At 43.8% G+C, this 24,248-nt stretch overlaps 1 long non-coding RNA gene across 1 annotated transcript in view, besides 1 other annotated feature; it reads left to right on the forward strand.

The window, feature by feature from the left end:
* The first annotated feature begins 333 nt into the window (after positions 1–333).
* The window catches only part of Gm39769, a 63,309-nt gene continuing 39,394 nt past the window's right edge, over positions 334–24,248 (forward strand). The window contains exon 1 of the long non-coding RNA XR_866033.3: positions 334–554. This is a non-coding gene — a long non-coding RNA (predicted gene, 39769). The remainder of the gene's footprint in view (positions 555–24,248) is intronic.
* Positions 17,175–17,391: an enhancer, noted in NCBI's record as "CNS1; when combined with Pax8 promoter, drives expression in pronephros, otic vesicle, midbrain-hindbrain boundary, and eye". NCBI's record gives its function as "enhancer in multiple tissues of the developing embryo" and the evidence as "EXISTENCE:transgenic organism evidence [ECO:0001131][PMID:22617288]".

A 24,248-nucleotide genomic window follows, 5' to 3' on the forward strand; every position in this document is an offset into this window, starting at 1 on the left:
GAACTTCCAGCCCCAGGCTGTTCAGTTCCCAGGATGTGGCGTCGACAAGGTCTGAGACCCCTAGTAAGGTGCAAGCAACAGACTGGGGACCTCGGTGAGGCAGCAGCTCTGGGGTGGCTTGGAAGAAACCTGACAGAAGAGAGGGGACAGAAAGATAGACTGCGGTGGTGGTGGATCTGGGGGACAGCCCCAAGCCACTGAGGCACAAGACAATTTAGTCACACCCAGTCCCACTTGGTTCTTGTCCTAGTTTTAGTCACTCACTCCTCAAGGGTACAGGAGGCTGTGCTATCTTCAGCCTCAGGCTCTAGATTAGAAGCTACCTTGGAAGCTCTGGGCGGAGGTAACTCTGAGGCCTCTTTTCAAAGTCAGGAATTTAACTCCTGTCTGTTGGGGAAGGATGCTATCATGCTGTTTGGATTCCCCGCAATGCCGGTAGGCTAGCTCACTTTTAATCTTAAATACTATTTTCGAAGTGAGTGCGCGAACAGGAGAATGTCTTGGAGAGCTCAGGGCTGTGTTTCCAGCTCCAGTGGAACATGCAACAGAACCAGGTTTCTGATCTTTTCTTTTCTTCTGTTTTAAAAGCAGTATACTTTCAAGACAGGACAGAAAAGAGGAAAGGGGGAAGTCCAGGACAGAAAAGAGGAAAGGAGGAAGTCCAGGCTGGACATGCAGTATCAGCATGGAAATAGTCATCCTTGGAATCTCCAACTCCAAGGGATTGGGGGAACCTAAAAGCCACCTGTTATTTCTGCTATTGATATTTTTCTAAATTTGAAATACGCATCAAAAACTACTATCATGTTGTAAACATGTGTGATCTGCTTTTACCTACTGAACATTATTTCACAAATACTTTCTTCTTATATCTCATACTCCTCCTAAATTCATTCTTTCATTTCCATCTTTTTTGGTTTTGCTCTTCTAAAGGTGTTAGTGCACCGTTTGTCTATTTATCTTATTTTAACCACAGTGATAAAAGCAGCTATCTGATCCGCTTGCCCAAGTTTGCTCAGGACAAAGTGTGACACGTATAGTACTCGACGACAATCTCCTGGGTCACGTTGGCGTCTTCAGACTGGATCACTTCTTCCCTTTTGCAGGTTTCCAAAGACATTCTGGGTCTGTAAGCCAAGACTGAGAATGTTCTGGAATCAAGGCAGTGGGCAAGGCTTCAGCTGCTACAAGTATCAAAAAGAGATACAGTACTTAAAGAAAAGGATTATTTGATTTGAATCTATGTGAGATATTTACAAATAAGTATAGCAAAATATAATACGGTTGCAGTAATCTCTGTTGGTGTTTTTATATATGGTATTAATTTCAAAGTGTATTCAAATTTCAAAGTTGAAAATGATGAGGTGGTCATCCTTGAACAAAAAAAAAAAATGTTTAAATAAAAAGTACAAACAGAAAGGCCTTGACTGCTCCTAGCTATGCTGGGGGAAAACAGTTTATTATAGATATGTGGGATAGCATGGAGAATAGGCAGAGGCAGGGATATCTGGAAGAGTCCAGAGTGGGCATGACTAGACTGAGCCAAGCCAGGTGAGGGTGGGTGGGGTGAGTGAAACCAGCAGTAGCCAGGAGGACCAACACCACCCCACCACCAACAACAACCCCATCCCCCCACCCCCACCCCCAACAGGTAAGGATTGAGGGATGCTGGGAGAAACTGGAAACCAGGTCTGCCTTGATATGTTAAGTAGGCAACTCAGCCATTTGTCCCAGGTTTGAAACCTAACAATCTTAGGACTCCAGCAAGGAAAAAATTCTAGCAATGTCTATCAGAGAGGAAAACGGGGCTTTCAGATGGAAGCATGTTAGAAACAAAAATGGAAAACTTGTGTGACACGCAGGGTCAAGGGCTCTTCCTCAGAGAGCAAGGACTTGTGACTTGTACCCATTTCTCCTATCTGGAACTCCTGGGCCTCAGGAATTAACTTTGCTATAGGTTCTTTTGTATTTGCTGCCATCAACACTCTTCTCATAAGCAAAATAAAGTATATGTGCTTAAGTCTGACTTTCTCCCCATACAGTCAATCAACTCCTTGCCATCTCTGAGAACACTTTGCATCCCTTGCTTTCCAGCAATGCCTGGTGGCCGAGCAGCTCTCAAACAGGATGGGGTGGAGATGATAGGGATAAGGAGAAGCACTGGATGAAGCCACAGACTATTTTCAATATTTGGAAATGACTGATAACAGTAAACATTTCAAGCCAGTAAATGTCAAGTGTTTTTGCTTCAAGTTAGCATACTTACCATCTCAAATGGGTTGCTCTGACTGATCTTTTCCCAAGCCTTTGATTCACAAATGAGAGAAAGACCCAGTGTCTAGTGTTTTCCCATCATGGAGGCACTCATGGCTGAGGGAGAGTAGGATCTTTGATGGAATGAGCCTTGGAAGAAGGCTACAGCTTCTGATTTCTGTTGAGCTGCCCATGAGGTGTTAGAACATGCCCAAACAAGAGAAGATTCTCTTGACCCTAAAATGAACATGATTGTAGGGTTTCTAGTTACATCATCCCAAATCTTTCCCACTCCAAGATGATAGAAGACAAAGGTAGGATCTATCTTAGGTGGAGTGAAGTTAAAGTCACCAATTGATAATGGTGGGGAGAAACATAACTTCAGGAGAGAGAGAGAGAGGAGGGGGTAGGGGGAGGAGGAGGGGAGGGAGAGGGAGATGGGGGGGAGAGGGAGAGGGGGAGAGAGGGAGGGAGAGAGAGAGAAGGAGAAGAAAGAAAGAAAGAAAGAAAGAAAGAAAGAAAGAAAGAAAGAAAGAAAGAAAGAAAGAAAGAAAGAAAGAAAGAAAGAGAGAAGAGAAGGAAACCATAGCTGATTCAGCTTGCCAACCCCCTAGTTTATTTTATTAGTAAGAAAAGATATAATGGCAGGCGTCACAGGGAGGGGGAGAGAAAAGAAATTAAAACACTATGATCTTTTTAATATGGTTCAAGATTTATTCTGTATAATCTAGTCATATTTTTGATAGGAAATTCATGGCTCCTCTGTCCCCAGTAACAGAACGGTGATCTTTATGGGACCAGCATGAGGAAGCTGGCGGACATGGCCCCCGTCACATTAAACTGTCTCGGTGAAGAGGCAATTTGTTTGATATTAAGAGTTATAAAAATATCAGTGCAGAGCGGTTATGCTGGAGATATTGCGCCAGCCAATCTGAATTTTAATGTTCTGTGAGCAATGAACACCGCATTCCCCAGGCTCATGCCACTTTTGCTCTCTGCAAATATTTGAGAAGAAAAAGGCCAGGCTTGAAGTGTCTTGCTCTTTCCCATTTGGGCCTCCTGTGGGCTGGCTCCTTCTCAGATGTGTGAGAACTAACAAGGCTTCCTAGGTGCCTGGGAAAGGGATTCTTGGAAAATCACTAGTGACCACAGCATCGTTGGCTGAGGATAACTTAAAATCAGCACGTGGCTATATGGAAATTAGTCACCCATCCATGTCACCCATGCATGTGCCTTGATGATGTAAATAACCATTTCAGTGCCCCTAAGGCTCAGCTCTCCACCCATCAGTAATATCTTGATATCCCTGATCCTTTCTGTCCACCTAAGATGCCCTGCTCCACCACCCCCTACCCCCATGTCTCTGTCTCGGTCTGTGGTCCATAAGCACACACTCTGACCTCTCCGCTCCGTCCCCCATCTGTCTTCTCATTATTTTCATGAGCGCCATTCTTCTCCTCTCACCTCCCAGTTACCTCTGCCCAGCCTCTTCTGCCATAAATATCCATTCAGCTTTACACATAGATCCTCCTGGTACATGCTAACCAATTCATTCCATTTTCACAGGGAACCTACTTTGTGTCAGACAGAGTGACAGGAAGAGGCACAAACATGAACAGGATCAGCTGTTTACTTTCTGGTGTCTCATGCTTCAGTTCATGGGGGGCAGTCGGGTAGACATGTTGGTACCAAGCAATGACTCTGGTCATTTTAACTCTGGACAAGGTGACATAAGATTCCCACAACAATCAAAGACATCCACATTTGGTTGGGAGAAAACGTAGAACATCTCGTAGAAGAGGTAGACGGTGGCTAGGCCTCCTGGAAGTGTTACTGACAGATAACAGCTGAAGACTGGAATGAAGAAGAGTCTACTATAGAGGAAGCAGTGAAAGGCACAACCAGGGAAATCATGAGGAAAGGTTGAGAAATACTGAGACTGGAGAGGTGGCTCGGTGGTTAAGAGCACTGGATACTCTTCCAGAGGACCCAGGTTCAATTCCCAGGACTCAGATGGCAGCTCATGACTGTCTATAATTCCAGTTCCAGGGGATCTGACACCCTTACACAGACATGCCTGTCGGAAAACCACAAATGCACATAAAATAAAGATACATCTTTTTTAAAAAGTAAGAAACAGTGAATCATGCAACTTAGCTGAAAAGGCCCAGAGAAACCCAGGCTTATGGCCAAGCTAATGAAAGGTGACATCAAAGCTGGCTCCCAGGAGGCCGATTTCACACATGCCATTGCACCACAACAGTGATTCTCAAAGTATTATATGGCATCCTAGATATCCCAAAACCTTCCCAGCTTGTCTGGGAAGTCAGCACAGCCTAAGCCTTCTTGTCATTCTCCAGAGTGTGTGATGGGGTTTCTTACTGTACATGTAGCTGTAGAACTCAGCAAGCTTGCATTTTCCAGGTGACCAGATATAAAGTGCTATAAATCATGCATGGGTAAATCACCCTTTCAAGAAGCAAGGCAGAGCAAGCGCTGTGAAATAAGAGAGTACATCTGCTTTGCAGATGAGTCTCCATATTCCATGTCACTTCTAGCCTTTAAGAAAATGTCATGTGTTAGCTGTGGATGTAGCCCAGTGGTAGAACATTTGGCTAGCTAGCATTTGTAAGGCCCTGGGATCAATCCTAGCTACTGTCCCATATATAGGGACATATATATGCTGGAGAGGTGGATGGGGAGGGAGAAGGAGAGAAATAAATTTTGAGGTAGTTTCTGAGAAAAATATCTGCAGTTATCTAAAAAGTGATTAATATACTCCCTGCTTTTACATATCTGAGGCCAGATTTCATTCCAAATACTTTGACCAATACAACATATTGTGACACTGGATGCTAAAGCAGATATCAGGACCCATTTGTCTTCTGTGAAACAAAACTGTGCAAACAAATATAATAATGAATTAGTAGAATACTTATGAAAATAGTTATTTTGTGAAGATATTTATGTTAACATGAAATAACTTATTATACTATGGATTTTAAACTATTCATAAATATATTAATTATTCTGGGTTATAACAACTTACCACCTATAATCCACATGATTGAATAATCCTGAACAACATCTTTCTAAATATTTTTTTTAGATTATAAAAATGTCTTGAGATCAAAATTTGAGAATTTCTGGATCTCAGAGCATTTCTAAAAGTTTAGCATTTGTAAGTTTATTCACTTGCCAGTTTGGCTTAGAAAGAATAAGTCTATTCAATGTTCTCCCCCACACACACCCTTCTTTCTCTCCCTGATGGTTTCCTCTCCTGTCCACTCTTCTCTCTTCCTGTTACTCTGTCCTTGTGCTCACTACCCCTCCCTGCCTTGTATCATGTGCTTTACCCTGTTTGTCCTTCTAGACAGTTCCTTCCTTTCTCATCTACCTAATTTCCTTTCTGCAACACTCCCAACCAAAGTGCCTGACTCCCTCACCTCACAGATTCTGTATTTGAGCTATTTAAACTCCTCTCCCTGCTCTCCCTCTTTCCATAACTGCTACCCCTTAACCCCTTCTTCTAAGCGCTTTAGCAGACAGCCCCTTGTTTGTTGGAATATGCACAGGCCAAGCCATGGACCTCTCATCTTTGCTTACTGACTTCTCAAAACCTCTGTTTGCTGCTGTAGGGAGGAGGCCTTGTGTTTGAGCTGAGAATCATGCTTATCGTTCTGTGACAAAAGAGACTCTTCCTGTATCACCTGCTCTGGCCCTTGATTCTACCTCATGGAAAAGACAAGGAATGTGGCTGTACAAAGAAGGGAACATAGTTTGAAGACAGGCAATTCCGAGTCACATTATTGCTTTGCCACATACTAACAAGAGGCTTTAACCAAGTCACGTTTTCTTTTTGATCTTGAGGATCTTTTTATAAAATGAGGATAATAACTCAATCAGAATACACATATATGGGCGGAGCATAAATACTCAAGATTCACTGTTAGTACCAGAAAGAAATGTGTTGGCAATCAGTAAGTGTGTGTGTGTGTGTGTTTTTTTTTTTTTTTACAAGCAAGTTAATTATTTTTCTAGATAATTTCAATAATCTTTAAGCTAGATCATAATCAAAGAGGGAGCTTTCCCCATTTCTCACAAAGCACCCAGAAATTCTGGTTCCGTCATTTAAGAGTGAAGTCTGCATATGTAGACACTTGCTGTATGTATACCCATTATCCAGAATCTCACGCTGTCTATTGTTTCCCATGGCTTTCAGTTCTTACAGATCTTCCCAGGATCCTTTGGTGCCAGCAATTGCTATCCAACATGTTTTCAATGCCTTCTTCTTGCTGAATAGCTGGTTCTCAGTGTTTCACAAACATCCAGCTGTGGTCACAGCCCTCCCACCTCTCACCTTTAACACCCGGGAGCCAGAAGGCCTTGAGTGTAGCGTCTGATATTGTTTAGTCTTTATTTCTTTGACTTGAATGTGAGGAGAAGTTATTTCCTGCAGGCACTGTGAGATATGCCTTCTGTGCTTTGTCTCCAGAATGCTACTTTTCATTACTGAAAAGTCTTATCCATGAAAAGAATGAGTGGCAGTTGCTTGCCTTTCAGACCCTCACTTGTCCGTGGACTTCCTGCCCCTCCCACCACATTTCATCCCATCCTAACCCTCAGACTGTCTCCCTAGCATTCTCAAATAGCCTCTGAACTTTTGAAGGCAGTCCTCCAGTTTTTCTTTTCTCCCTCCTTCATTCTTTGGACTTGCCTGAAGTACCTTGAACAGATGGCTTCCTTATGTAATCTGACCCTCCTTCACCTTATTGACAGAGGGTAAAATGAGATCACACTGGGTGTGGCTCTTGAGACCAGAGAGGTCAGTCACATCTGGGCCTGGAATATGGCCCCATCTCCCCCTACCCCATCCCAGCCCACACCCACCTCTATCGTTGCCTGGGCTCCTCTGTCTACCTTACATGGTCCCTGGGAATGTCAGGATATCTCATTGAACTTATCTGCTGGTTTCATCTGCTTCTTAACTGTGTCCCATCTCCTAAACTCACATTGCTCAGGCTGCCTATGGAAGGGTGGCCCTTCTCCTTGCTCTTGGCAATGATTATGTCAACATCTGGAAAACAGAAGAAAAAGGTTTCTGTATTCCTTTGAGGCTCCTTTCCCAAGTTCTCTGATCCCAAGACAGCTTCTTCAGAGTTTCTTGCACATTGCATTTTCTCTGCATTTGGAACCCAGACCATTAGCATGACTTCTGGGGACACAGTTTAGTGTGGCCTCTCTTCCATGTATAGCCATTCTGCCCACTGTTTAGTCTTGTGTCCAAACAGATCCAAAATACTGAGGCATTTGCCCTGAAGTTCTTCATTGAAAGCCAGTCTCTATGGAGACCCCAGAATATCTCACAGATAGGCTTTCTTAGGAAGTGTCTTAGCTGCATGAATCATTCTGCACGAATAGACTGCGAAGGGACAATGATAGGGAAGCCCATGGTGAGAAAGAGAAGAGTTATTTTGTCTTCTTCTTGTGGTCACTTATTTATTTGGAAGATCTCATCCTAGGATAGACTCTGAAAGGAATGTGCTACCATGCAGCACATTCTTGAGACAGGTAAAGGAAGGAATTGGGGACTACAGAATCCAGAGAAGCAGCCTTGGTTGGGAGAGGGCAAGACTAGGTGCTCCTCTGGCCAATCTGCTTAAGCTCCCAACCTCTCTCTATCACAGCTTCTCCACCCATCATGTGGCTAGCTCTAAGTGAAGAGCTGGACTCTGACAGATCAGGCAGAAGGGCAGTGCTAGAGAGGTGGTGTTGGGAGTGAGTGGTATGTACACAGAGGTAGTATGGCGCAGACAGTGAGTTCCAAATTGGTTTGGGAGTGACATGAACTAAATGAATCCAGAAGACCCCTATCAGTCCTCTGAATGGTGGCTTAAGTTATGCCTGGGAAGACACAAGTGGGGAGTCTCAGTAGATGCAAGGCCACTCATTCATTCCTTGTCTGTCATCCCAGACTCACCAGGTGCTCTTTGTGACAGTACAGACACCTAAAGTCCATTCCCTTTCGAGCTCAGCTGTATCACGGGTGGCAATAGATACAAAATGAGATAGAAACTGCCACGTGGTCTCAAAACATAGAGTGGCAGCCTGAGTCAGAGTACACACCGGGAGACCTTGCTGAGAAAGAACAGAGGGAATGCAAATGCAAAGGGGGAGTAGATACCAAGAAAAGAGAAAACTAAAGAGCAATGGCCACAGTTCCAAGGCTAACTGCACTGCTGGCTATAACTGGGTAGTTGGGAGGGTGCCTCTGGTGAGGTTTGAATAAGTTCCACTATAGAGGTTGGGACTCAACCAAATAAAGATCTTATATAGACAATAAGAATGTTGTGACAGGTGACAGGTGACACAGTCAGGTGAGAGACTGAGATGTAGGTTGAGCAGGCATCAGATAATGACAACAGTGTTTGGATGGTGACATCACTCATTTGTCTTTCTCAGAAACACTTATTAAGAGTGCCTACTATGTGTCCAGCATGGAGTTGACACCTGGGGTCACTATGATGATTCAGATAGAGAAAACATGTTGAGGGATTTATGTAGAGAAAGAAAATAAGTCCTGTCCAGGTACAGAGGGAAGTCAGCACTGGATGTAGGCCAGGAGAGAGATGAATAGTGTGATGAACCAGTAAGGACCTGGGATGACCTATAAGCACCAGAAGAGGCAAATAGTGGTGAACTAAATAAGGAAGATATTCATTAGCCTTTCATAACGCAAGAAATATGAAGGTGGTAGCCCTGTACTGGTACAGGGACTCTATCAGTCAGGAGACACCCAGGTCAGCTAACCTGCCATGCAAAGCATCCTCTAATAAGAGTGAGCTACGATCCCATTGACTCTCAATCCCAAACTCTGCAATTCCTCTCTTCTCTGAGTAAAGGTTGTGCTTTTCAAAGTTTACTACAGAGACCCCTGAGGGACCACAAAGAAGCATCAGGGATAGCTGTAAAGAATAAAGGGCAGACCAAAGGGCAGGTACTTAGTGTGCTTAGTTAGCATGTTTATGTGCATTACTGCCTACATTTTACCCATAATTTCTCTGTCTTGGGAGAGTCCCTAAAAAGACAGCGAGTACTGGCTGTCTGTACCATACAACTCATTTGCTAATACCTCTGCTTCTGTCAGAAGTATGTTCTATGGAGCTGCTTGACTGGTGTGATTGTGTGCATGCATGTGTGCATACATGTGTGTGCACACACATATGTTTATGCTGCACTTATGTCCTAGAGTTGTATGTATCCACCTGTGTGTCATCTGTTGCCATATGCTTTTTGTCCCCTCCATGTCCTGATCCCTTCCTAGAGGCCACCATATCCTGTCACCCCTTACTCAGTCAGAACCTGAGATTTTGTCTCATATTCTCCTTCTGTATCATACTACCATACAACCAACTTATGTGGGACTGTGGTACAGCACCTGAGTCAGAGAACAGGGAGAGGTAGCCCACAGAAGAGACCCTGGAAAGCAAGGGCTCTTTTCATGGAGGTCTAGCTAGTTGGAGCTTTAGTTGGAAGACCATACACAGTTCTGAGTTCTTATCATATCATCGCAAAGACATAGGAAGAAAGCTTACATCTGCTGAAAGACTAAATTGACTAAATTGTCATAGGGGCTCTTCTGTGATTTTTTTTTTTTTGTTTTTTGGTTTTTTTTGAGACAGGGTTTCTCTGAATAGCCCTGGCTGTCCTGGAACTCACTCTGTAGACCAGGCTGGCCTCAAACTCTCTTCTGTGAACTTTTAATCTTTGTACTAACTCTGCAAACTATGAAATTTGACTCTCATGTAATAGGTAATAACACTGCTCTGTTGATACATTGAAGCTGATAGTAAAGCTAGTAAAGAAGAATAAGAAAATCTTACCCCAGGAGGGTCATCTGGGAATCGGGTTATTACTGGCTAACTTGTCACTTAATATCCAAGGAACTTCATTCCCTCTCTTAGCCTGCTAACTAGGAGGATGGGGTGTTTGAGGTGAGAACGTACAAGAAGATGGCCTTATTGCAAAGTCATCAGATACAAAGCCTCCAGAGAAGCAGTGGGCTTTGAGTCAGCACCACAGATCCCTGACTGTCTGTTCAAATTCTTCAAGCCTTCCTTTCTTCATCTTTCTATTCGGATCAATTACAAGACATACCCAAAATGGTGTGTGGTGAGGAATATAGAAATGATTACCTATAAAGAATGTTTTAGTCTGTCCCTGGACAAGCTCAGATCTATTATTGGGATATTGTGTTTACAAATAAGGAAAGAGAGTCACACATACTCTCAATTCCAACCTAGGAGAGCAGACTTTGGACTGATCAGCTCAGAGGTCAGACTTCTTCCTCCTTCTCAAGTTCAGAGCTTAGCACTCTAGAGCACTCCCGTTGTTTACATTTGTGTGAGGGGAGTCTCAGCATAGGAAGGTGTAGCCTAGGAAGGACAGAAGGCCAGTTTCCTGTCCTGTCTCTGTTCCCAGGTTTATCCAGTTCCTTAGTGTCCATCCCTGCCCTCTTCCCTACACAGGCTCCACAGGCTGCTTTCCATCCCTGAAGATTGAAGGAACAGTTGGAAACCTCTTCCCATCTCATATCTCTAGTTTTAGTCACCTAAAACTGCTTCAAAAATCACACATAGAAATTACATTTCCATTATGTGGTCATGGCCAAAAGATGAGATTGTCTAAAAAGTGTTATTGTTAACTTGGTAAACAGATTGATGCAACTATTTTAAAGGAAGGTCAGCAAGAGTGAGGAATATGAAATAAAGGAAGGAAGGGAGGAAAGGAGGGAGGGAGGAGGTAGGGAGGAGGGAGGGAGGGAGGAAAGAAGGGAGGGAAAGAAAGAAAATAAGGAGAGAAGAAAGAAAGGGGGAAAGATCAAGATGGATGCATTACCTTTCTTCACTGATTTGACCAGCTCTTTAAGACCCTATGGCTTTGAGTGTAAGGCTTTGAGAGAGCACCCAATGAGACTGTGACTACTTTCAATGTAGAAGCCTAGCAGTAGCTAGGAGCAATGAGATTGACCAAGGGGAAGGTGAGGTACGAGCACATGAAGGACTCACCCCAAGTCTCAGGTGCCTCAGACTTTGTTACTAATGTTCTTCACAGATTGGAATGGAGATGCATTGAGAGCCCTCTAACACAAAGGATTTGGCGGGCAGCCCCTGCCCCGTGGCTTAAAACCCCAGAGAAGTGGAACTTTTCTACTTTTCTCACTCTTTCTAATTTCCAGACCAAAGACTTTCTCAGATTAGCTCATTTCCAGGATCCCAGAAGTCAGAGCTGGCATGAGCAGGAAGGGTAAGGGGCGCGGCTGAGAGATGAGAGGTGCCTGAGGGGAGGTCAGGTTTGAAACATCGGGTGACTGTGACTGTAATTCAAGGGAGAGGAATGCTGAGCAGAAGGAAAACAGTTGGATTGTGCATGGTCTTTGCTTTTTCCTAGGGCCATTACAATTTTTTTTGAGACAGAAGGCTGGATTGCAAAGGAATCTTTAGAGGATGTCCGTGCCACATGCAAAGATTCAGTTGACCAAGCATGGCTTCAAGGTGGCATGGCCTGCATTTGTCCCTGTTGCCCTACTGGCTCTTTTGGCCTAAGTGATTCCTCTGCATTCTAAAAACTCAAAAATGTAAAGCAGTAGCTATTGTAGAAGTATATACCCCAGTCTCTTGCCTACTGCCACATTGGGGTTCGAATGATTATATCTAAATTCTGAGTCTGAACCCTACTAACTTTGAGCTCCTACCTATTTATTTGGATTCCCTCAATGGATTTCTCAAGCAATAATCATTACAGGATTTTTAATCTGGGGTGCAAAGTGGTCACTTGGAAGGTTAAACACCACCACCAGGAACTCTCTTCTAACCTACTGCTGGCTGACTTGCTGACTGACTGACTCTGGGATGGCCAGCAGAGTGTGACTTCAGTGCTCCATTGGAGGACTTCTGAAAGTGAGATTGCCTTGATCCAGAGTGTCAGATTAGCAAACACTGGACTTTCCCCTCCTTGTCTTTGGGAGGGCTGAGTTGGGAGAGCATCCTAATTTGGTCCACATGTTATCCTACTCCTAAGGATGGTTCATCTCAGAGAATTTGCTTCCTTATGGTTTTAATGTACAAAACCTTGCATCTTGCAAGATTTTTCTTTTAGGAGGAATCTTCATTCTACGAGTGTTAAGAGTCAGGTAGACTTTTGAAGCAGAGCTGGTTCCTGGACTCAGACTCGATTGTATCTGAGATTTTGCTCTGGCCCACGTAGGTGGAGCTTCTATTCCACTAGCAGCTTTGGTAGGGTAAGGAGCTTTCTGAAGACCAAACCTGCTGAAATGGATACTATCTTAATCAGGGTTTCTATTCCTGCACAAACACCATGACCAAGAAGCAAGTTGGGGAGGAAAGGGTTTATTCAGCTTACATTTCCACATTGCTGTTCATCACTAAAGGAAGTCAGGACTGGAACTCAAGCAGGTCAGGAAGCAGGAACTGATACAGAAGCCATGGAGGGATGCTCTTTACTGGCTTGCTTCCCCTGGATTGCTCAGCTTGCCTTCTTATAGAAACCAGCCCAGGGGTGGCACCACCCACAATGGGCTGGGTTCTCCCCTCCTTGATCACTAATTGCGAAAATGCCTTACAGCTGGATCTCTTGGAGGCATTTCCCCAACTGAAGCTCCTTTCTCTGTGATAACTCCATCCTGTGTCAAGTTGACACACAAAACCAGCCAATACAGACACCAAAGACCATTACTCTAAACTCACCTAGTTACCACTGTAAGGCTTAGAACCACCTTCCCATTTCATAGATTGAATAAACTACATTTTCTAGGTGGCACATGCTCCCAGTTCCCTGTGCCAATCTGCACATCACACAAGACCTCTGGTACTTCTGAAAAGAGTTACCATCTACTGCCTAATTCAAGGGAACATCAGAGACCCAGGGGGTGACCGGCATTTGCTTTAATTCCATGGACTGTAATGCAAGGATGCTACAGCCATTTCCCCAGTTGGTTTAGATCTTGGCTGATATTTCTGAAAGAGCACAGAGCTCCCTCTATCAGACACATGAAGTCTCATGAAATACCCTCTTCCCTTCCTATTGTGGGCCAGGTAATAATGTGTGCATTGTCAGAACCTTGCCATAACACCACACTACCCATGGCATTTCCTCTTTTCATTCTTTACTGTTTTTTACAATGATTTTCCCCTTTCCTTCCTTCTCTCCCTTTCCCCTTTCCTATTAATTACTTGCTCTGTGCCTCACACTCTGCTGGGTACCAGAGGAATGAAGGATGAGTAAGATATTGTCCTTGCCCTTGAAGGGCAAGCACATCACACAGTGTGGAAGGCAGATGTGTACACAATTAACTATAATAAAATATGAGGAGCGATATAATAGAGATCTGGCCAAAGTGGCATGGGAGCACAAAGGAGGGAGCAAAGAGGCTGCCTTAGAGGGCATCAGGTAAACTTCAGTGACAAGGTGATTTCAGAGTTGCTTTTTGAGACATGGATAGGAAAGGACAATCTGGGCAGGGGGCACTGGGACATGGCCTGGATTATAAAGCGAGGGGTGTAGGATCGTCCGCAGAGCTACTTACTGTAGGATTAGGATTAAGACTAGTCTGAGTCTCATGCTAAGAAGCTGGTGTCCTGCTCAGTTATGAAGGACAGCAATACCTAGGATCTCTCCAGCGCAATATTTCTTAGCTCCAGAGCTAGCAGCTATGCTCAAGGTGGGGCACAATGAGCATTCGGTAGAGGTGAGGCAAATGACAGGGTTGTTCCTTGTGGCCAATATGTGCCAAGGTCTATGTTAGTGATAGTAAGGCCACAAACAGATGTCATAGTTCATACAGTATAGGAGATGAGTTGCAAACTAAAAAAGTTGCAAACGGCAGAAGGGAGTACAGTGACTGATTATGTGGTCAAATGGCTGTGGGTCAGAAGTGGGAGAATATGTAAAAACCTGGATGAACTTCCTAAGGGAGGGGTCTGCTCATCACTGAGAGGTGGTTTTACTTTTCTTTTTTATAATTTATTTATTTTATGAACACTGACCTGTGTTTTGCCTGCCTGTATGTCTGTGTGAGGGTGTCAGGTCCCCTGGGATTAGTTACAGACAGTTGTAAGCTGCTATGTGAGTGCTAGGAATTGAACCCGGGTCCTCTGGAAGAGCAGCCAGTGCTCTTAGCTGCTGAGCCATCTCTCCAGCCCCAAGAGATGATTTTTCTTTTCTTTTTTCTTTTTTCTTTTTTATTTATTACGTATTTTCCTCAATGACATTTCCAATGCTATCCCAAAAGTCCCCCATACCCCCCCCACTTCCCTACCCACCCATTCTCATTTTTTTGGCCCTGGCATTCCCCTGTACTGGGGCATATAAGGTTTGTGTGTCCGATGGGCCTCTCTTTGCAGTGATGGCCAACTAGGCCATCTTTTGATACATATGCAGCTAGAGTCAAGAGCTCCGGGGTACTGGTTAGTTCATAATGTTGTTGCACCTACAGGGTTGCAGATCTCTTTAGCTCCTTGGATACTTTCTCTAGTTCCTCCATTGGGGGCCCTGTGATCCATCGAGATGATTTTTCTTAGGGAAGTCACATGAGCAAAGACTTCCACTGACATGTTTGGTAAGTGCAGATCAAGGCCTATGGAGACATGAGTGTGTACCTTGATGGACAGAGAGATGAATCCAGAGGAAGGAGAATCCAGGGGAGACATCATAGGGTCTTTGGGTAGAGAGGAACCTTCAAACCCTTCTAAGGGCTTTACAATGTGTCTCACCCATCCTAAGAGTGAGAATCTTCTATGATATCTGCACACATACTCGCCAAGCTTTGGTGGATCAGATTCACTCGGAAGCTGTGAGATCTAGATCATGATTATGTCCTTTGTCCTTTAGTCCCAGATGCATCTATCCATGTTAGTCATATACTCTCTGTTTCAAAACCACTCTTTAGGTTTCCAAATCAAATTCTGAAACTTTTTAGCTTCCCTTTTCAAAGTTGGAAAGACAACATTCCCTGCTTTTTCTCCTGATGGAGGCTGTGAGTGAGACTTCCTCACAATATTATCTAGTGCTTGGGGGTGTTCTCTCGGGCCTTGATTCCACACCTTCTCTCCCCCAACTTCTTTCTTTCTTTAACAGGCTCTCCTGTCACATAGGATAACCTCAAATTTACTTTATGGGGTAGGTTGACCTTGAATTTCTGATCCTATTACATCTGCCCTCAGAGTGCTAGGATTACATACCTGCTCTGCAATGTCTGGCTTATGTGATGCAAGTGATTAAACCTGGCTCTCTGCATTCTAGACAACCAGTTTGCCAAGTGAGTGCCCACAACTCATGATTCTCCTTACAAGCAGTATCTGCCCAGAGCTGTGAAGTCTAGTTACAGATCAGTAGACAGTGACTAGTCTCAGTGAAATAATGTTCTGTGAAAGCAAGGCAGATCCCAAGATTTAGGATGGGTTTTGATTGCTAGGCTAGAGGTGGCTGCTTGTGGATAGAGTTTAAGGAGGGCACTTGGACACCAAGCCTTGCCAAGATTCCTCCAGCTGCACATCAACCATTCCCAAAGTTGATCTTCCCCTGAGTACAGCAGTCTTGCTGTCCTTGGGCTCCTAGGTGTCTGACGTCACTGACAATGTCCCTAGCCGTGATAAAAGCTTGGGGAAGCTGGCAGGACTGGGGGACTAAGACCTGGAGTGAATAGATGTTGGGTCGGGGTGAATAAGAAAGAATGAAATTAGGGACCATTTCAAAACTTTTATAAAATAGAAAGACAATGATAATCCTAAAATGTGCTGCCTGGAAGACTTTAAAAACACACACACACTTTTTTTTTAATGGAGAAAAATAGGGAGTTGGTGGAGAATGGCAGCTGACTAGGGGATGGTGCTGAGTTTGTTTGAACAGCAGTGCATCTTTACCACGTTGTCCCAAACATGGCTATATATGTGCTCTGGAGCCTGTTGGTTAAGATTAGAGATATGGGCTCTAGTGCCTTTAAGTGCCTGGAAGGGGCATTAAAATACACAGAGCAGGTGTCATCAAGAAAGACTCTTGGTGGGGGGGGGGGGTGTATCCATGTATAGACTGGACTCCATGGGAGAGATGGCAACAGCTATCAGAATTAAAGCAGTATGGAAGACACTCCTAGAGAAGTTGTCAGTGACGTCAGACACCCAGGAGCCCAAGGACAGCAAGACTGCTGTACTCAGGGGAAGATCAACTTCAGGAATGGTTGATGTGCAGCTGGAGGAAGCTTGGCAAGGCTTGGTGTCCAAGTGCCCTCCTTAAACTCTATCCACAAGCAGCCACCTCTACACCAGCCCAGCCTGCTCACCCTTTTCTTGCTTTTCTACCTTGGCTCCCAACACCCAAGTAGCTGAACTAGCCATCTAGTTAGGGATTTCCTTAATTGACATGGTGTGGTCACCTTCCCCAGGGGAAGAAGTTTCCAGTCTTTCCTAAGGGAGGACAGAGGAGGCATGAGTTGGCAGTGAAGTGACACGGGGTGGAGCAGAAGAAGGACTAGGCTTCTGTTTCAGCAGTGCCAGTCTCACATGCTCCTCTGAGATGTAGTTGAAGTGACTACTAGGCTTCCAAGGGCACAGGATAAGCTCTGAAAAGCTTCATTTCTGCCTTTCCCTGACCATCCCTTTGCTGCCTAGCTTGCCCCACCCCCTTCTCACTGAACTTTATATCCCAGTATTTTGCATGCGCTTCCCCCTATTCTCCCCCACCGGCCATGTCCCTCTGTACCAGCTCTTTATAGCTCAGGGAAGTATTCGTGGACTACACCAAGGGCAAATGTGTGAGCTATTTTCTAAGCTTCCATGGCAGAGACCCCAGAATTCCAGCAAGGAACAAGGCAGGTTATGCCAAACTGCTCCTCCCAGGATGCACTGGGAGCCTGGGAACCGGGAGGGAGGGAGGAGGCTCAGCTGAGGAGCTCAGGATTTAATTCTATGCATCATTAAGTAGTCCTCTGAAAGTAGTGTCCCCCTATACATCATCCATGCTTAGTAAACAGCACGCTGACATTACATTAGCGGCTGGAAATGAATTTTCTCTTTTATAGGGAAATTGAGAATCCGCCAAGAAGAAAGAAAGAAAGAAGAAGGAAAAAAACCTCAAAACCAATTATCTCGGCATTTATGAGTTCCACCCTGGCCCCTCTCTCTCTCCTCTCTCACTCAGATGCAAAGAAGCATTTAATATTTAATATATTAAGAAAAGAAAGAAACTTTGATAGATTATGTGGAATCTGGCATTAATTCCCTCTACCCCTCCTTACTTCCAAACCCACACTGGGTTCTAGCTGACATTTAAATGGATTAAGGTGTTCAGATTTCCTTAATAGTGTTGACATTTGGAAATATTTCTGGCTTTTTTCCCCTCTTTGTGAAATAAATAAATAAATAAATAAATAAGGAACTGGATCCTCCCCCTTCACTGGATAGACATGCTCCAGCTTTGCTCTCTCCAAGGCAGGCACAATTTAAATATTTTCCATTCTTATTTACAAGATTAAGGACAGGAGAGAAGCCAAGGTCCTTCTGGGAAAATGACAGGCTGGGGGTGGGAATGGGACACAACTAGTCAGAAGGCCTTTCTCTGATCCCCAAGTCATTTCCCAGGCCTTTGGTTTCTTTCCCCTTTTTCCAGAGTGAGACATTTGTCTGCCAGTCTCCGATTCCTCTATCATTCCATCCCTGGTTTGATGAATCTTTCCTCCTAGAATTGAAGCAGCCCTCTTCTGTGCAATCTGGTTTGGTTCATTTATAGACCCATTATAGCACAGGTCAGGCAGACGCACCTGAGTCCTTGTCCCTGGAAATATGGCCTACTGGATAAGACAAAAACAAGAGATGGGCTTCGCACCCTCTGCCCACTCTTTCCCTGGGGTTGGGACTTTCTTGTACTAAGATGTGATAAGTAATTACAGATTACTCATGTAGATGCTGAGTCCCAGTGTGTGGCTCAGTCAGTCAGTCTGTTATCTCTGCTCTCGGCTCCTAGCACATTGACTGGTGTAAATGATACAGCAGGAGATGAAGGAAGGGAGGAGGGAAGGGAGGGAGGACATGAGAGAAATAAGGAGAGAGTGAGAAAAGAGAAGGAAAGGATGGGGGAGGGAGGGAGTAAGCAAGTGGGCAGGGGGTGGGACACAGAGAAGGAATTCAGCAGTAAAGAAAATTTAAAAGTGTTTTGGCAGTTTGAAGTCATTTTTGGATAGCACCTCACATCCTGCTTGCTCTATCTATGTGGTCTCCAGACAAGTCCAGATGTACTGAGTTGTGTTGTGTGGTTCCTGCACAGTTGACATCCCTGCTCACAAGCTTCTCACTGTTTAATGATGGTGGTGAATGTTAGCCCTCACAACAGAGAGAGATAGCTCACAGTGCTTGTAGAGAGCCCAGTGTTCGCCAGAGACAGCTCTTCATCAGTATCCCTCAGATAAAGCTAGAATGTGATGTCTCTGGAGAACAACCCCAGAACTGGTATTTAGCACAAGCTAGCTTCTCCTCAAAGCCCCGTTTTCCTCACACAGACAACAGGACTAACAATCCTAACCGTTTATTACTGTTCTGTGCACCAAGATGACAGGACATGTTTGCTGATTTAGAGACCACCCGAATAAGCGTCCCACAGGTTGTGACTCTGTCATTGCATGGCAGGTATTTAAATTTTTTCTAACTCTGTTTAACCAGCTGAGATCTAAGACTAGCCGGGAACCGGTGACCCGAGCCATCTTCGTTCTAAAGAACTGAGATTGGGTGTCTGGACAGATGTTTTTTTTTTTTTTCTTTAAAGAAGAGTATCCAGCAATTTCTACTAGAAAAATTACAAGTAGGTTTTGGCTACTAGGCCAGGTTTAGCTCAGGATCAGTGAAGAACTGAAGACAGTGGTCTGAGAGGTAAGGGGCCTCTCCACCCTTCACACTTACCTTCTAGTATTTCTGCATTTCTTCCTGGCTTTGTCACCTGCCTGGACCTGCTAAGACACCCTAATGTGAATGTTCTCTAGGGATAAATACCAGAAAAATAATTTTCATTTAGAATACTCTATTTTCACAAAACGGACTCTTATTTTGCATCTTTCAAAGATATCCCAGTCCAAACACCATGAAGCCTCTTGTCGACTGCCACAGTCTTGCATGTGGTCTGTCAAGTCTTTTGAGCATCAGACTTGCTTCAGGGTTTAGTTTACACCGCCCCTCCCCTATATCTTAGCCACAATCTACATACGGTTTACTTTGCATTTTGGGGTTCCCTATCCTGCTGTGTTTTTGAGTCATTGACCTTAGGACCACTGTTTTCAAGATCTGCATCTCAGTGTTGGGTCTGTTAATTCGGAAAGAAGGGTGTGTGGTGTAGGTATCTGCCAGATGCTGGGTAAGTGTAAGACTAACAGATGAGTCAGGTGTGCTTCCTTTCCACACGCTACAGCCTAGAAGGCATAGGAGGTGTGAAGCTTTCAAACCAGGAGACAGTGTCCTAACACGCATCCAAGAGACTGGATTGCCAGTGTTGGAGAAGAGGGATTAGATCAGGACACAAGGGAGTCAAGAAATGGCTGAGGCGATTCTCCTGGCATTTGGTGAGGATGGGGTGGTGTAGAGGAGAGAGCAGAATTAACATACTTATAGAGTTCTTTTCATTTAGGAAAGAAACATTTAATTAGGCTTATGCTAAATTAGATGACCCTAATTTTTCTGATTGAATGCATTTGTGAGATAAGAGAAGGGGAATTCTGGTTGCTGGCATCATGTCCATAGTCTCTGCTTCCTTTTTTGTTTATTAAGTGTCCTTGTGTGCTTTGAGATGGCCATCCCATTCACTCTCTCCTCTGCCCACCCACTTCTCCAACTAACCATTTAGTCTCCACCTCAGCTCATTCATGCGCATCTATGCTTCGTCAGTGTTGACATTTGAATCTAGAGAGATGAGCTCAGAGGGTCAACGTTAGAGAGGGTGGGTGCCAGATGATCATTCAGTGTGGTTATAGATACTAGTCGTTTTGGGGTTTTGTTTTGTTTTTGCTTTTGTCTGACTCCTTAATGAAACTCACATTTGCAAATTTTCCCATATGGTACATATAAAGTTCAACAACTGACCAACACCAACATAAATACCAAACAACCCAAGAGCAGATGCTAACTGTAAAGATCCTCGGTGACCCAGGGTGACTTTGGTCAAGCAAGACCAGCCAGAGTTCTGGCTTTTTCTTTTATTTTTCTTTCTAGCTGGTCTTGTATTTCAAACAACATTTTGTTTGTTGCTTTATATTTTGAATTTTATGAAAATGTACCCCACAGTATATGTGGGCATCCTTGGGCAGTTCAGTATTTCTTTTCACACACTAGTGTCTGCAAGGTCCCTATGTGCTGAGCCATAAGCATGTACATTCACAGTACAGAAATGTGTAGTAAGCTTTCTGTTTGCTGTTAATGAACATTTGGTCTGGTAGGCTGTTACAAGGGCCTCTGTCATTTGCAACAATATTCTTCAGAAAATACTTTTTACTATCTCTTGCTGCAGAGCCTCCTTGGATTTTTTTTTTTTGGTATGTATCTACCAGAATAAATTGAGGGTCACACGCTATACATGTTTTCAAACGTACAAGGTAGTTCTGACATGTTTTCCAATGTGATTGCATTGCTGTATATCTCTAGCAACAGTGAGAGGTTGCTTGCCAGGTCTCTGCCAGCACTTAGGCCTGAGAGTGCTTTACAGTTGGAGGTATGGGAACTTGTTCTTCTTCAGGGTTTCAATCTTCTAGATTGCTGATGAAATGGATTTTTATATGTTTCTTAGCAATTTGTCTTTTTTGAATGAAATAACTAAAATGATGCTTGTACTGTATATTTCCAGGTTGTTTGCCTTTTTCCTTCTGATTGCAGAAATTCTGACTTGAAAATTTGTTGTTAATTAGGCAGGCTTCAAATATTTTCTCCTGTTAGTGCCAGTCCTTGTTCTCTTGGAGAGTCTACTCTTAGTTTTAGCATAGTAGAAGTTAACACTCTTTTCTTTATGAACTTTAGTCTTTACATTGGTTTTTAAAATCAATACCTTTCCTATCCTAGAGTCATAAAGGTATCCTCTCATATTTTCTTCCAAAGTTTAAATCTTACCCTCTACAGTTAACTCAGCAAGCTGTCTCGGACTGGTTTTGTGCATACTGTGAAGTGGAAATCTAATTTAGCTTTTCTCTATGATTATATAGTTGTTCCAGCAACATTTGTTGACTAGAGTCTTCTCTTCGAACCAACCTGAGAGGACAGCAGTGTTGTTAGTAAGTGCTACCCTAGGCATATAGGTCTGATTTGGGGTCCTAGAACATAATCCACTGAGTAACTCGCTTCTGTCTTGCTTCTGCAGGTGAACCAGCAGACTCAGAGACTCTCTCAAATCTGAAAGACTTTGCAAAAGAGCTAAAATAATTCACTTCATAGAAGCCTTTCCTTATAGGTCCATCTAGAGGTGGAAAGCAAACTGCACTAAGGAGTTAAAATCCTAGCTCTGAATCTTACATGTACCATGGTGGACATACCGATTTCCACTTCTCTGAGCCTGTCTCTTCAGTGGTTAAATACTTCTATTTCCAAAGTGAAGACAGTGAATTTTATGTTTCTGTTTGTTTGTTTTTGTTTTTTGTTTTGTTTTGTTTAGTTGTTTTGGCTTTTGTTTGTTTTTGTTTTTTTAAGATAGGGTTTCTTTGTATTATAATCCTGGCTGTCCTGGACTCAGTTTGTAGAACAGGCTATCCTCCAACTCACAGAGATCCACCTGCCTCTACCTCAAAAGTGCTGGGATTAAAGGTGTGCGCCACCACACCGGGCCTTGAATTTTATGTTTTAAAGAATGCGACTGTGGCCAGTACTGCCTTAACTCTCCAGATAAATCATTTGTTTCAGCTCACCAAACTCTTTTCCCATACTTCTGACTTGGTTCCAAACTCATTTCATAGGGCACACAGCTGTGACATTTTTGCTACAAAATGATTGAGAATTACTGGCAAAGAGAAACTTGTTTTGTATTACTGATTTGGGAATGGCAGGTGTGGACGAAAGCCTCGCAGGGAGAGTCATTGTTGAACACATGAGCCATCGGATCTTCATTCAGTCTGCACAAAGAAAAGCTTCCTTATCAAGCATAACCAATCATGACAAAATCATAGCACTTTATAACTGATGGTGTGATCTTTTATGACTTGGTCCATTTTATTGCCTTAGCACTGTGAGTTGGTCTGAAACAGGAAGTTAGTTCAGGGCCTTTGAGACAAGTTCAAATTTACAGAGTCCAAGGCTCAAGCTGGACAACTCAACACCTGTCTTTACTTCACAAATACGATTTCACTTGCATGTGGTGTGGTCATTCGAATAAACTCTGAGCATTCCCTTACACAGTCTGCAGAAAGGGCAAGGTCAGATCTTATAGTCCAACTTGGTCTTCAAAAGACACTCGCTGACTCACACTTTGGAGCTGGCCTTCGTCGTTTTCCCAGGTAGCTGCTGAACTCTCTCAAAATGCAATGAGGTTTTTATCTACTCTTTGCACGTATATGGAGATAGCTTCTAGCCTGCTTCCTTCACGCATCTGCTGTAAATTTTCTGTCAGAATGTTGGTTCTTGGGTAGGGTGTTTGCCTTAGGACAGTGGTGAGACCTGTAGATTGCAGCTCCTGGGCTAACATAGCGTCAGGAAATCAGCATATGCTTAGTGATCGCAAAGGCATAGGCTAGACACTTACACCTACTGTGGCTGCACTTAAAAGCATCCAGGGTAATTGCTTAAATACTTATCATTTTCTGATTGATCCCTTACCTCCAGGCTACCCTTTATCCATATAGGCATTGTTCTCCCCAACCCAGTCATAGGCACTAATCTCAAGAACTCTAAGGATATCCTCATTGTCTTTAAATTCAGTACCCTCAGCCCCTTTCTTCACTATCTGGCATTACTGCCCTAGTTTTAATTAAAGTGCTTCTTCCATGCTACTCAAGGAGATAGCTCTGGTCCAACACTCTTGTCCCAATGAACCATCTAGTAATCAAACCACTTATCCTTCTTATCCTCTTCCACCTTTGCTGTCAGGACTCTGTCGAGAACATGCTCCTGTTGCCCTTCAGACTTGCTTTCTTACAGGCCATCACAATGCTCCGCTGCTTCACAGTGTACCTTACTCATGTCAGGTTTTACAAGACTTCCTCCACTTTTCTAACTTGGCTTTTCCTGTGCACATTCATCATCACTGATTATTGAGTTCCTGTTCTGATCTTTATAGCTGTGCTTATATGTGAGTAAAACATCCCACGGAACGTGCTCCGGGTATCTTTGCAAGCTGCTCACCGCGGAAACATCTCCTTCACTTCCTGTGCGTGTTCGTTTAAGTATTTAACATTTTTGGTTACAGCTCTGTACCTTAGCACGCCTTGAGCATTCCTGTCCCGTGTCATCTGCTGGTTCAGTGACACAGAGTATCAGACACTAAGGTTAAGGGAACTGATAGAGTAGTTAGAATTCAATAGAAGGTTGTCCCTAGGCTACTTTGATATGTTTCCAAATTAGACTAATTTCCCATATGCTCTCTGTGCTGCCAGACAAAATTCCCAGTAACCCCTCCCTGATCCCAGTAACCCCTCCCTGATCCCAGTAACCCCTCACTGATCCCAGTAACCCCTCCCTGAACTTTTGTAGAACCAGGAGATGGATCTCCTCAGCTGCTCTTAGCCTGACTCCTCACAACAGCTCACTTCCCTTACTCCACTTTTGGAATACAACGTTGGTTCTCTCTTTCCTAAATACTTGGGAGCACAGTCAGCAGGCTTCAACAGTAGAGTTAGGGAAAAGGATACAAGCCAGAACCACTTATGCCATGTAGGCCTTAGGAAAGTCACTTTCTCCACTCACGCTGGATGAAACAGTCTTGCTTGAAAACTAGAAATAGTTATTGCATCCTCTCGGCATACACTCTAA

This window comes from Mus musculus, chromosome 2 (assembly GCF_000001635.26).
Source record: "Mus musculus strain C57BL/6J chromosome 2, GRCm38.p6 C57BL/6J".
Classification (NCBI taxonomy): Eukaryota; Metazoa; Chordata; class Mammalia; order Rodentia; family Muridae; genus Mus; species Mus musculus.